This window comes from Molothrus aeneus, unplaced genomic scaffold, assembly GCF_037042795.1.
Source record: "Molothrus aeneus isolate 106 unplaced genomic scaffold, BPBGC_Maene_1.0 scaffold_36, whole genome shotgun sequence".
In the NCBI taxonomy this organism is placed as follows: domain Eukaryota; kingdom Metazoa; phylum Chordata; class Aves; order Passeriformes; family Icteridae; genus Molothrus; species Molothrus aeneus.
The window spans coordinates 2,997,017-3,005,193 of record NW_027099027.1 but is presented as its reverse complement, the minus strand read 5'-3'; positions in this window follow the sequence as shown (position 1 = coordinate 3,005,193).

Genomic DNA, 8,177 nt, shown 5'->3' with positions numbered 1-8,177 from the left:
GGATCATTCTGGCAGTGAGTGCCACTACACTGAGGCTGACTGGGAGTGCTTGGGAGCAAATGGGATCATACTGGAAGGAACTGGAAAGATGCTGGAGGGAACTGGGCTACCCTGGGAGATACTGGGGGTGACTGGAACAAAAGTGAGGGTGAAAGAGAGCAACTGGAACCATGTGGAGCACAACTGGTTTATTCTGGCAGGGACTGGGACCACACTGGGCTCATCTCTGGATCATACTGGGAGGGACTGGACTAATACTGGGAGGATCTGAGAGTGACTGGGAGCACACCCTGCACATCATCCCCCATACTGGGCCTGACTGGGGGCAACTGGGAGCACGCTGGCAGCAAATGGCATCATACTGGGACTGACTGGGCTGATCTAGGGAGCAACTGGAACCACACTGGAGGCAGCTGGGACCATACTGGGAGAGATTGGAAGCAACTGGGATTATACTGGGACCACACTGAGAGGGCTGGCATGTGACTGGGATCAAACTGGAGCTTACTGGGATCATATTGGGGTTGAAAGGGAGCGACTGGGATCACACTTTGGGCTACTGGGAGCAGCTGAGGGAAACTGGGATGATGCTGCAAGCAAACTGGAGGAACTGGGAAGGACTGGATGCATGCTGGAGGCAACTGGGATCTACTGGGCATGACTGGGGGATCATACTGGGATAACTGACACCTTACTGGGGCCACTGGCAGTGCCTGGGAATGACTACAGACATGCTGGGGGCAACTGGGATATACTGGGAGTGTCTGGAACCATACTGGGGGAACTGGAACCACACTGGGAACAACTGGGACCATGCTGGGGAGAACTGGGACCACGCTGGGAGCAACTGGGAGTGAGTGGGACCATGCCGGGTGGGACTGGGATCATCTGGGGAGTGACTGGGACTAGAGCAGGGGCAACTGGGTTCAACTGGGACCATCCTGGGGGTGTCTGTAACCATAGGGGAGTGATGGAAGCACACTGGGAACAGCTGGGCCCATGCTGGGAGCAACTGGGATCACACTGGGGGCACTGGCATCAGACTGGGAGTGACTGGGAGCAACTGGGATTAGACTGCAAGGGACTGGGATCATACTGGGAGTGGCTACACTCATACTGGGATTATACTGGGCGTGAATGGAACCTGACTGGGGCTTACTGGGAGCTACTGGGCCCATGTTGGGAGGAAAATGTGACACACTGGGAGCAACTGGGATCGGCTGGAAGGTTCTGGAACCATGCTGAGAGGACTGAGACTACAACTGGGGCAACTGGGATCATCCTGGGAGCAACTGGGGCCACCCTTTGAGCAACAGATGGAAACTGGGATGATGCTAGAGGAAACTGGGAGGAACTGGGCAAGACTGGGATCATTCTGAGGTAACTGAAACATACTGGGAGTGTCTCTAACCATCCTGGGGGCACTGGAACCACACTGGGAACAGCTGGGATCATGCTGGGAGCAACTGGGACGATGCTGGCGGAAACTGAATCTACCCTGGAGGCAACTGGGCACGACTGGGACCCTGCTGGGAGGGACTGGGACTATTCTTGGGGCAACTGGGATCATCATGGGAGGAACTGGGAACAGCTGGAATTATGCTGGGAGCAACTGGGATCACACTGGGATCCCAGTGAGAGCAGCTGAGTCCATGCTGGGTTACACTGGGATCTCATTGAGAGCGACTGGAATCACACTGGGATTGACTGGGAGTGGCTGGTTTTGTGGATTTTGGGGGGTTTGGATTTTGGGGGATTTATTGGCATTTTGAGGGGGAGTTTTTCTGGGGGTGGTTGGGGGTTTATTGAAATTTCTTGTGGCTGTTTTTGAATTTTGGGGGTTTTACTGGGATTTTGTTGGGATTTTTTGGGATTCTCAGAAATTCCTGGGGTTTTATTGAGATTTTTAGGAGATTTTGGGGCATTTTATTGGAATTGTGGTGGCATTCAGAGGGATTAATTGGGGATTTGGGGTTTTGGGGATTTTGGGTGGGATTTGGGGGGGTTTGGGTGTTGCCAGGATTTCTTTGGATCTTGGGGGAGATTTTGTGGGACTTTTTCTGGTTTTGGGGACATCTTTGGTGGATTTGCGGAGTTTAGTCAGGATTTTTGGGGTTTTTGGCATTCCAAAGGATTTTATGGGCTTTTATTGGGATTCTAGAGTGTTTTAATGGGATTTTCAGAGATTTCAAAGGATTTTGTGGGTTTTATTGGGACTTTCGGGGCTTTTAAGGAGATTTTGGTGCCTCTCAGCCCTTCCCCACACCCAGGGAATGCCCTAAAGCCCCTCTGAAATTCCACTAAACCCCCACAAATCCCCAAAAATTACAAGAAAACCCTCAAAAACCCCACGGAATCTCCAAACATCCCAGCGGAACTCACCAAAATTTTAAAAACCTCACTAAATTTTCAATAAATCTCCCCCCAAAAGCCCCCACAACCCCAACAAAACACCAAAAATCCAAAATCCCCCAAATCAACAAAACCCCCCAAAATCACATAACCATCACAAAACCCAATAATTCTCCCCAAAAACCCCAATACTTCCCCCCAAACTCCAAACAAAATCCCCCAAAGCCCAAAAAAGCCACCCCCAAATCCCCAAAAACCCTCTCAAAACCCCAAAATCCCCACAAACCCCCCCAGACTCAGTGGGGCCGTCCTGGATCAGGGGGCACCGGCCGGTGGAACAGGAGCCACTTCAGGGGGCCCTGGGAGCTTTTTGGGGAGGGGGCACCATGGGAGACCCCCCAAAAACGGGGGGGGGGGAACCCCTGCAGTGCCCCCTCCCCCCGAAACCCCCAGACCCCGGTTCAGGGTGGGCCTGGGACCCCCCGGGACCCCCAAATCTCCCCCGGGACCCCTCCAGGAACCCCAAACCCCGCAGAGCCCCCCAGTGTTGGCCCAGAACCTCTCTGGACCCCCAAACACTCCCCAGGACCCCAAAAACCTCCCCAGGACCCTCAAACCCCCCCCATTTCTCCCCAAAATTCACCCCAGACCCACCTGAGACGCCCCCAAATCCATCAAACTGCCCCAAATCCCCCTCAGACGCCTCAATCCCCCCAAACCTCATGAAATCGCCTCAGACTCCTCGAAATTCCCCAGACCCACCTCAGAACGGCCCAGATCCTCTCGCAATCCCCCAAAATCCCCTCAGACTCTCCCAATTTCCCTCAGTGCCCCCTAAACCCACCTGAGAACGCTCCAGACGCTCTCAACCTCCCCCCAAAGCTCCCTAAAGCCCCCTCAGACCCACCAAAGCCCCCTCAGACCCACCGCACACCCTCGTGTTTCCCGTCGATGCCCCTAAAAATCCCCAATTTCCCCTCAGACCCGCCCCAAACCCCCCCAGTTTGCCCCCGGCCCCACCTCAGCTCCGCTCTCCCTCAGAATCTCGCGCCTCCACCACGTGTGCGGGCTCCCAGCAATAGCGGCGCGCCCCGCCCCGAACCAACCAATCAGCGCGCTGCACGTCCCTGAACTAACCAATCACGGCGCGGCTCCCCTCAGCAAGGCCCGCCTCCCCCGCGCCGTCCCAGCCAATCAGAGGCGAGCCGGAAGCGGCGCCCCCTTACCCGCCGCCGCCGGGAGCCCCCGGGCTCGGGACAGGAGTGGGAGGGGCCTGAGAGGGGATCGGGGGGGGGGGGGGCGGGGGAGGGTCCGGGTGGGTCTGGGGCGGCTTTGGGGAGGGGTCCGGGGGTTTGGGGGGGTCTGGGGAGGGGTCCTGGGGCACTGTGGGGGGACCTGTGGGGTGCGGATGGGTCCTAAGAGGGGTCTCGAGGAGGGGTCGCGAGATATGAGACACTCATGCCACAGCGTAAGCTGTAAGCGAAAGGAATTTTAAGAGCTGTTTTGGTTATTTCAGAGAAAGTTTAAAAGGGAGAAGCTGCTGTGTGATGTTATGATCGATTTTTGGTGCCAGAGTCCAAGGAGTTTAGGGCTGGAAATCCCAGCCCCACTGGATCCAAATGAGGAAATCACCCGGCCCTGTCCAACCAAGGTGTCACGTTGGTGAAATTAAAAGGCAAAACACGGTCCATAAGATAGAAAGGAAAGTGGTACTGTCTCAAGAAAACCTCTTAAGCAAGCCTGGCTGCACTTTTTATTCAAGAGAAAAGCAAAGTTCAGGAGAAAATGAAAAGTGTTTTGCATGGCTGATCAAAGACATCTGGAAGATTTAGAACAAAGCCCAGCAAGCTGCTGCAATTGATAAAAAAAAGATCAGTGCAGAGCAATTTTCTTGGAGATTGCCAGGAAAGAGCAGAATACCAGAGAGCAGAGAAAGGGATCCACCCTGAGGTGTCTTGTCCATATCCATGACTGACTCCAACAAATCCAAGAATATCCTGAGCTGGAAGGGACTCACAGGGATCATGAGTCTGACTCGTGGCCCTGCGCAGGACATCCCACCACAGGTCTGAGAGCCTTGTCCAAACATTCCTTGAATTCACAGGGGCTGTGACCATTCCCTGGGGAGTCTGTTCCAGTGTCCAGCACCCTCTGGCCCAAATCTGATGAAAACTGCACCAAGACAGAGTCCAAACCCAAAGACTAAGGAAAGTCAGGACACCCCTTGGTCTGAATGCACTGAATGTCCCAGCAACAGACCCATGATTCAGAATGGGCAGTCATCAATGCAAGATTAACTAATTGTGGGAGTCAGAAATAAGTTGAAGTGATATAAATTGAGGTTTTTGGCTTCACTGAAAGGTGCAATGGCCACAAGCTTTCAACGGAGGACTCACAGGATGAAATGTTAGATTTCCTAAAAGGCCAGTTGAGGTTTTGGAGGATGGAGCCCACCAAGACCTCCAGAAGTAGGAGAGGGGCTGAAAGGATGAAGTCAGCAGGGACAGAAATGGGAGAAAAGCCACACTTGCCAAGGAAATTCCAGAAGCAGTGATGGCAACAGCAGCACTGGCTCCAGCTTCCTCAGCTTCTTCTTTAAGGTGGGAAAGGAGGAAAAGGGGGGGAAGATGTTCTTAGAAGGGAAGGCTTGGCACTGATGGGGCTGTGGACTCCTCACCTGAAACTCCCTGAAACTGTGACACTGGCTCAAACCACGGCATTTTTTAAAAGCTAATTTTCTTGAGAGCAAAATTTTGAGTCTTGAAAGTGATCTCAGGCTTCACACCTTATCTGAGAAAAGTTTTTAAGCAAACACTGAAATTCTCAGTGACATGACTCCAAGAACGGAGATACAAGGGTAGGCATTGAGAACTCCTTGATTCCCCTGGATCATAATGCATCTTAGGATCAGATTAACAAAGGAGGAATGGATTTAGGTGCTGTCTCAAGTCCAACATTCATTAATATTTGTGGGTGTGGATGTTGTGGCTGCCCCATCCCTGGAAATGTTCCATGCCAGGCTGGATGGGCTTGGAGCAATCTGGGATGCTGGAAGGTGTCCTGTGGCAGGGGGTGGGACTGGATGAGCTTTAAGATCCTTTCCAGCCTGAACCATTTGGGGATTCTGTGATTCCATGAACACGTCCACACCCAGCCTTACTCCAAACGTGTCAAGCAGGGACGGGGGGTTGGCAGTCCCCAGACAACAGTGGGCAGGAGGAGAAGAAGCTGGCACGGATTAACTGAGCTGCTCTCCACAGAAAGAGCAGCAAGGGGGATTCTCAGCCAGGACCAGCCACAGAGGGAGTGAGCCTGCTCCTCACCCTCCTGTTTAAACACAACCTCTGCCCTCAGCTGCAATGAGAGTGTTTCACCCTGTGCGAGTCTCCCAGGGAAGATCTTCCTCTTTGGGAAGCTGCAGTTGGAGTGGATGTTTTGAAGAGGTTCAAACCTCCTCTCTCTCTCCCATGGAAGGTCACTGTGATCACTGTAAAACAGAGCTTTCAAGTTGTTGGAGCCTAGCCTGTGACTTCCCCACTGTTTTTGTCAGCACCTGCACACACCAAATGTTTCTATGCCTAAAACAGCACTACTGAGAGCTCAGAGTGATGCTGTAGAGAGGATTTGGGGGGAGCCTGTGCAGGATAGCAAAAGTGCAGCTCAGTTTCTGGCATATTTTGGGTTAAAAATCATCACATGCTGAAAGCCAAAGTCAGAATTGAACCAAACAAAAATGCATTTATCATCCACAAGTCTAAGATCCTGCAGAATCAAGAAGCTTTCCTTGCCCAGCTTTGGAAAGATCACTTCTCTGGCCTAAACCCTTCTTATGCTTCTTGTTTCTTCTTTATTTCCTATTTTTTTTTTTTTTTTAATTCTTCTTAGGTCTTCAGTTTCACCGTGCTCATCCCTTGTTTTCCCCAAACCAGGATTTCCCATTTCCAAGCCCTGGGAGGCTGCGAGGAAGAGGAAGATGCCCCGGGACACTGAGGCAGGTGAGGAGGAAGTCAGTGCCCCTTTCCCCTCTGTGCTGCTCCATCTCCCAGCCCAGCACGGCCCCCGGCTGCAGCACAGCCCTGGGGGGATCTCGTTGCCCTTGCCTGTGGCACGGAGGCAAATCCCATGCTGTCCTTGTCCTTCCTCGCCCAGAGCAGGAGCTGAGCATGGAGAGCAGGGAGGACAAATGCCCGCGGCAGAACCTGGTGGCAGAGGCCGTTTTGAGCGGCTTCACGGTGCAGGAAGCCAACGGGGAGGAAAAGCCCCGGACATGCCGCACGAGGAGGGGCTGCAAACGCAGATGGCGGGGATGTGAGGGGGAAAGAGCCAGCCTGGGCCGGGAAGGCGGCCGGAGATGGAGCCAGAGCTGGGAGCTGGTGCTCCATGAGCAGCTCCATGATGGGGAGAAGCCCCACACATGCGTGGAGTGTGGGAAGAGCTTCAGGTGGAACTCCCACCTGATCAGGCACCAGAGGATCCACACTGGGGAACGGCCCTACGAGTGTGGGGAGTGTGGGAAGAGCTTCAGGAGGAGCTCCAGCCTTATCGTGCACCAAAGGATCCACATGGTCAGAAGCCCTATGAGTGTTCCGAGTGTGGGAAGAGCTTCAGGCGGAGCTGTGACCTGATGGGCACCAGAGGATCCATGATGGGGAACGGCCCCATGAGTGTGGGGAGTGTGGGAAGAGCTTCTGCCGCCATTCCCACCTGATCTGCCACCAAAAGATCCACACTGGGGAGAGGCCCTACGAGTGTCCCCAGTGTGGGAAGAGCTTCTCCAGCAGCTCTCACTTGACCCAACACCAATGGGTCAGGAGTGATCGATCTGTCACCTCAAAACCATTCAAATCCCACTGAAAATACCTGAATTTTAATCCAAAAAGGCTCAATTCCACCTCAGATTGCTTGTTCCCTCCTCACAAAAACTCGGTCTCAGGCCAAACTCACTCCGTTCCACAGCTGCCAGAGTGAAATTGAGTTGGGAGAAGACTGGGAGAAGTGGGATCTCAATTTGGAGCAGTGGGATGGGGATTGTGTGTGCCTGGGTGTGTGGGATGTATTTGATAGCAAATAAAACTTTCTGAGTTACTGATTCTGTCCCGTCCATTTTCAGTCAGTTCTGTTTGCAGAGTGCCACCTTCTCAGCTGATTCAATTCCTTTTTTAAATCATCTAACGCAAACAATCCAAAAACCAATATCAACATAAAACCACCCACACACAATTAAATTTTTAAAAATAGTTTTAATTTTTTAGGAGTACCTAAGGATATTATTAATGTTTAATTGTTTGGTTAAAATGTCTGAGAAATTATAGTGGTGTTTGGTTTTGTGTTTAGTATATTTGTAATATGAATTTTTACTAAGGTGTGTTAGATTGTATGTTAGTTTTTTAGATATTTTTTATCTCAAGTATATTAGCCATCGAGTTAAAACTTTCAAAGGTTGGTATTTATTTATATTTATTGGTAATGTTATAGTTCTTGTTTTTTGGCTTGAATCATTATTGGAGTATTGTAAGTAAGAGTTGAAATTACTATATTTCATTTTCATTCTAATTATTTATTCTAATTATTATTTATTTATTTATAATGTCATTCTAATTTTTTTAAGATGATAGGAAGGAAGTTCAAGGGTAGGAACATTTTTTCCTGGCTGGGAACTGGAATTCCAGACCCTGGGAGTGTGTGCAGGACCCCACAGACTGGGATCAATTATGGGCTGGGATCAAATATGGGCTGGGATCCTATGGGTTGGGACTCCACAAAGTGGGACCATATGGATCAGGACCACACAGACTGGGATCACCTGGACTGGGATCAAATATGGG